This window comes from Somniosus microcephalus, chromosome 34 (assembly GCF_052327205.1).
Source record: "Somniosus microcephalus isolate GS21.2 chromosome 34, FLI_Smic_1.0, whole genome shotgun sequence".
In the NCBI taxonomy this organism is placed as follows: Eukaryota; Metazoa; Chordata; class Chondrichthyes; order Squaliformes; family Somniosidae; genus Somniosus; species Somniosus microcephalus.
The window spans coordinates 6,640,815-6,647,353 of record NC_141020.1 but is presented as its reverse complement, the minus strand read 5'-3'; the positions used below and the strand labels follow the sequence as shown (position 1 = coordinate 6,647,353).

Genomic DNA, 6,539 nt, shown 5'->3' with positions numbered 1-6,539 from the left:
AGGGAGGGAATTCCAGAGCTTAGGGCTTCGGCAGCTGAAGGCACGGCCGCCAATGGTGGGGCGATGAAAGTCGGGGGATGTGCAAGAGGCCAGAATCGGAGGAGCGCAGAGACCTGAGGGTTGCAGGCAGCGTTCCCTGTCGGCTGCACTATGTGCTGTGCGGCCTGTTTCTTTTAATGCACGGTCCCTTTAAATTTTGGCCCACGCGCGGTGTTCACAATGTAAACGTTCGTGAGCGGCCTGCGCGGGACCTGGCAGATTACTGCGCGGCCGTGCACACTCGCAGCTTAGAGGGAGCACTGCTCGCACGGCTCGAAAGCTCGCCTCTGTAGCATTATTTCATCCACAGATTTAACTCTTCCCTCATGGAGCAGTCTGCGGAAGAAAGAAAGACTTGCATTTCTGCAGCGCCTTTCACATCCTGGGGATGTCCCAAAGCGCTTTACAGCCACTTTTGGAGCGTAGTCACTTGTTATGTAGGCAAAACAAGACAGCAAGATCCCACAAACAGCAATGAGATGAGGAGCAGTTAATCTGTTTTGGTGGGGTTGGTTGAGTTTGCTGGAAGCAAAGTCATTGGGGTCGATTTTGTGGAACCTGTCGGGAAGAAGGCGGGACTTCCCTTTTTGGGTTTTTGACCCGCCTACTTCGACGTCCGGCCAATCGACGGGATTTTCCCTTGATTGACCTTGTTGAGCCCGCCCAGCGGGCTCAGCAGGCCAATTAAGGGCCACCCGGCAACAGGTGACGTCACAGACTGCAATTTCATCTGTCAAGAGTTCTTGACAGATGAAATATCAGTGTCTCACAGCTGTTTGAAGCTGTGAAACACTGACAGTCTGAGTTCTGACAGGAGTCCCTCTGCGCAGACTCATTTAGAACTGTCAGCAGCACTCAAAGCTGAAGGCTGTCACTTTTGACAGATCGCAGCCGTTCAGCTTTAAGCGCCGGCTGAGTGATGGGCTCCCGACGGCTACAGGAAGAAAGGCTGTGAAGGTAAGTACAGGTAAGTAAAAGTTCTTTACACACTTCAGACACACCAAACACATTTACCTTTGCACTCATGCACCCATCACTCACCTGAGCGCCGACATCGCGACCCCTCCAACTCCTTCAACCCGACGGCCCGCCGCTCCAACCTGGCGTGGTTTGGAGCCGTCGGGAAACCCACACGACACCCCTCAAAATAGGGATTAGGCTAAAAACTGCCTGTTAACTACCTGTTAACAGGCAGTTAATTGGCACTAATCCCTTCCCACCTGGTTTTGGCGGGTCCCAGTGCGGGGCAGGTACTCGCCGCCCCCGAAACTTACCTGGGGCGGGGTTTTGGGCGGGATGGTGTCGGGACCCCCAAATTCGGGATTCCACCCCCCCCCCCCCCCCCCCAACACGCCTGAAACCCTGCCTGACTGCTCCCCGAAAATCTAGCCCATTGGGTTTAATCCGATTGCAATTACTTGTTGTAATGGGCGAGTTGATGGACCAGAAGGATGATCTTTGATGGCCATTTCTCATCCCTGTTGTGTCTTGTGTCAGCCGTGGCTCAGTGGGCAGCACCATCGCCTCTGAGTCAGAAGGTCGTGGGTTCAAGTCCCATCCCAGAGACTTGAGCACAAAAATCCAGGCTGACACTCCCAGTGCAGTACTGAGGGAGTGCCGCACTGTGGGAGGTGCCGTCTTTCGGATGAGACGTTAAACCGAGGCCCCGTCTGCTCTCTCCGGTGGGTGTAAAAGATCCCACGGCCACTATTTCGAAGAAGAGCAGGGGGAGTTCGCCCCCGGTGTCCTGGGGCCAATATTTATCCCTCAACCAACATCACTTTAAAAAAAAAAAACAGATTACCTGGTCATGATCACATTGATGTTTGTGGGAGCTTGCTGTGCGCAAATTGGCTGCCGCGTTTCCTACATTACAACAGTGACTACACTTCAAAAAGTCCTTCATTGGCTGTAAAGCGCTTTGGGACATCCGGTGATTGTGAAAGGCGCTATAGAAATGCAAGATCTTTTTTTCTGCTCCTGCTAGTGGATGACCTATGGCATTGCTCCTCATGAGTCAGGATACGGTCGGAGTTGGTGGAGAGATTAGTTGTGAAACTGAATTTAGGGATTGGTTGGTTCAGGTTGCACAAGACTTCACCTAAGATTAGTAAATTGGCGTTGCCCAAGGCCAGTTGATGAATACAGGTATAAGGTTTTGGTTTTATGTACAAGGCTGACAAGGGAGTTGAGACACTACAGGAACTCGCTCCACTGCGCCACCTAGTGGCCGTAGCCTGCAACTACACCGTGACCATTGACATAGCAAAGTTGAATGGGAAATGTTGACATAGCATAAGGGGTACAGTAGCGTAGTGGTTCTGTTACTGGACTATTAATCCAGAGGCCTGGACTAATGATCTGGAGAGGCGAATTCAAATCCCGCCACGGCAGCTGGGGAATTTAAAATTCAGTTAATTAAATAAATCTGGAATTAAAATATCGGTAATCATAATCATAATCAACTTTATTGTCATTGTTAGTGCACAAGTGCAGTACAACGAAATGTAGGCTTGCGGCTCCCGAGAGTGTACATTTAGATTAAGACATTTAAACATTCAACATTCATTTGGCTTGTAATACATTAACATAAACATAATAAAGTGCATTGGCAGATGTGCAGGCTTTAGAGTTTATTTGTGGAGTTCAGTAGGATGACAGCCCTGGGAAAGAAGCTGTTCCTAAATCTGGTCGTTCGGGTGCGAATGCATCTGTAGCGTCTCCCAGATGGCAGGAGGGCGAACAGACTGTGGCTGGGGTGGGTAGGGTCTTTGATGATGGTCAGTGACCTCCGTAAACAGCGTTTCTGGTAGATGTTCTCAATGGTCGGTAGCCGGGTGCCGGTAATGCATTGGGCAGTTTTGACTACCCGCTGCAGGGCTTTCCGGTCATAGGAGCTACAGCTGCCATACCATACTGTGATACAGTTCGTCAGGATGCTCTCTATAGTGCAGCGGTAAAAGTTAGAGAGGATCAGGGGTGACAGGTTACATCTCTTCAGCCTCCTTAGGAAATATAGGCGCTGCTGGGTCTTCTTCACCAAAGAGGAGGTATTGAGGGACCAGGAGAGGTCTTCCGTGATGTGGACTCCGAGGAACTTAAAGCTGTCCACCCTTTCCACCACAGCCCCATGGATGTGGATGGGGGTGTGACTTCCGCCTTTAGACTTCCTGAAGTCCACAATGATTTCCTTGGTTTTCTTGATGTTAAGGGCCAGGTTGTTATCGGCGCACCACTTCACGAGATGCTGGACCTCCTCCCTGTAGGCTGACTCATCGTTGTTGGTGATCTGGCCTGTTGGTAATGGTGAAACGACCGGATTGTGGTTAAAAACCCATCTGGTTTACTAATGTCCCTTTAGGGAAGGAAATCTGCCGCCCTTACCCGGTCTGGCCGATCTGTGACCAGACCCACGACAGTGTGGTTGACTCTTAACGGCCCTCTGAAATGGTTGCGCAAGCCACTCGGTTGTATCAAAAACCGCTACGGAAAACTATAATCCGCACGGATTGCAGTCGGCTCACCACCACCACCTCAACTGCTATTCGGGATGGGCAATAAATGCCCATGCCAGCGACGCCCACATCCCGTGAATGAATAAGTTTAAAAATATATATTTACAATGGTAAATCTTGACATGGCCAAAAATTGTGTCGCCGTATGTGCTTGCCATAGGTCTATATGGGGAGACATTGAACAGAGGTGGAATTTAAAATGAAAATTTGCATTCTCACGACGCTGGATGCATCCTATTTCTTGCTTTGCTGCTTTTACCTGTTTGTATTCCTTGAGGTTTTGCAAGAGTCGACCTCTACGTTGCTGTTGCATAGAAGATAGGAGCAGGAGTCGGCCATTCGGCCCCTCGAGCCTGCTCCGCCATTCAATGAGATCATGGCTGATCATCCAAATTCAGTACCCTGTCCCTGCCTTCTCCCCATATCCCTTGATCCCTTTAGCCTTAAGAAATATATCCAACTCCTTCTTGAATATATTTAATGAATTGGCCTCAACTGCCTTCTGTGGTAGAGAATTCCACAGGTTCACCACTCTCTGGGTGAAGAAATTCCTCCTCATCTCTGTCCTAAATGGCTTACCCCTTATCTTTAGACTGTGACCCCTGGTTCTGGACTCCCCCGCCATCGGGAACATCCTTCCTGCATCTAGTCTGTCTCGTCCTGTTAGAATTTTATAAGTTTCAATGAGATCCCCTCTCATTCTTCTAAACTCTAGCGAGTATGTGCGGGTTAGGTTGATTGGCCATGATAAAAATTGGCCCTTAGTGTTAGGGGGGATTAAATACGTGGGGTTACGGGGATAGGGCTTGGGTGGGATGGCTGTCGGTGTAGGGACCGGGTGCTAGGGTTTGGATGATCAGCCATGATCTCGTTGAATGGTGGAGCAGGCTCGAAGGGCCGAATGGCCTACTCCTGCTCCTATCTTCTATGTTTCTATGTATAAGCCCAATCGACCCAATCTCTCCTCATACGTCATTCCTGCCAACCCAGGTGGATAAATCTTCAATCTGTGGAATTCAAACGGGTATAACCAGCGGAGCCAGAAGCCATGATCGCGGGGCAGCAGTAGTGAGCCCGCAGTGAGCCTGAGGCAGCTGGTGTCGCATAATAAACCTTCCCCTCCCCTATAAAACTGCTACTTTATCTCCAAATTGAATCTCCCTGCTTTAGGTTGAGGTTCAAAATTTCTGTTGTGGGTTGAAGTAGGGTGGCTTCTATTGGGCAGCGATCTCGTTGTATCGAAGCGGGGAGTTTTATTCTGAAGAGAGAGACAGCAGTCGAGTAGTTGAGGTGCTGGACTGGTTACGAGGGTCGGCAACTCTGGACGTATCCCAGGACGTTTCCTCACATGACCTCCAACCGCCCCGCACCCACACTTCCACCATTGGCCGCCCAATGTGTCCATCATCATGGCACCCCCGCCTCCCCAAGGTGATTCGTCCCCCGATTGGATGATTCTTGACTTGCCAGTCAAGCAGCCTTTCTTTTCCCTGTCTCCCGGTATTTTCTCCCAGGGCACTCGCAGGAGGTTAAACTTCAATTCCTGGAGGCTCCAGGACAGGCCGGGAGTGTTGGCACCCAGCTAGCTTCCGCCATATGTTGTGATTCAGATCCCACCCTGTGGCAAATTGCCCAGCTGAATTCAGTAAAGCTGGTGATTTGTTGACTGGCGCCAGCATAAAACATAAGGGCTACTAAAGCAAGCAGGTTCGTTAAAAACACAACTGCTTTGACGGATTTCCTTCAGGAAAGGGAACCTTCCACCCCTTACCTAGTCCAAAAAGAAAAAGGAAGCATCTCTATAGCGCCTTTCACCCCCTCAGGACGTCCCAAAGCACTTTACAGCCAGTGAAATACTTTTGAAGTGTAGTCGCTGTTGTACAGGAAACTTTTTTTTATCCGGCACCAATGGACGTGGTGCCGGTTTATCAAAAAGTCCGGATTACAGAGAGGTATAGTTAAAAGGTACGAGAGCTCCGTGCACAGCAACAAATCCAGGCTTCCCTGTTGCTTAGCAACAGGTGCAAGAAGCCCGGCCACAGACCAAGCGTCCCTGTTGCTTAGCAACAAGTGCAGGAACCCCCGATTACACAGCCAAGAATCAAGAAACGGCCAGTAACATGAAGAAAAACTTAACTGAACCTACTCCTGAATTTTGCCGGTTAACCGAGATTTCCGGTTGTTTGGGTGCCGGTAAATCGAGAGTTTCCTGTAATGTAGGAAACGCGGCAGCCAATTTGCGCACAGCAAGCTCCCACAGACAGCAATGTGATAATGACCGGATAATCTATTTTAGTGATGTTGATTGAGGGATAAATATTGGCCCCAGGACACCGGGGAGAACTCCCCCTGCTCTTCTTCGAAATAGTGGCCGTGGGATCTTTTACGTCCACCTGAGAGAGCAGACGGGGGTTTTGGTTTAACGTCTCATCTGAAAGACGGCCCCTCCGACAGTGCGGAACACCTTCAGCACTGCACTGGGAGTGTCGGCCTGGATTTTTTGTGCTCAAGACTCTGAAGTGGGGACTTGAACCCACGACCTTCTGACTCGGAGGCGAGAGTCTAGTCCAGACACACACTGCTGCGTGAAGCCACTCGTACAAACAACCAAGGCACGGCACGGCCTCAGGGCAGGGGGGTCATGTGCTGGAACCTCCAGGGATACGTCCAACCAGAGGTGGCAACCCTACTTTATCCTGATGCATCAATCTGGATGAATTGTGACAGCGTGCAATGTGTTTTAATGTGTTAAGCTGGTGCCGGTGTGATTTGTAGTCGGGCCTCCCACACCTGATCTTTGCTCCTTGCTCTTCCGCCGTTCCTAAGCTCACCCAAAAGGGATTTTACTTTATCACAACGCCGCCCCTGTCCAGGTGTTTTCACACACAGAGAAAAGCACAAACATACGGGGGTAATTTTATGTCTCGCCCATTTGAAGTCAACGGAAATAAAAATCTGGAGCGAATTAAACGTGCTGCCAACTCA

At 50.1% G+C, this 6,539-nt stretch overlaps 1 protein-coding gene across 1 annotated transcript in view; it reads left to right on the top strand.

Annotated features, from left to right (window-relative positions):
- Nucleotides 1–6,539, top strand: part of LOC147096692 (homeobox protein otx5) — a 213,841-nt gene that overhangs the window by 90,529 nt on the left and 116,773 nt on the right. The window lies entirely within an intron of this gene.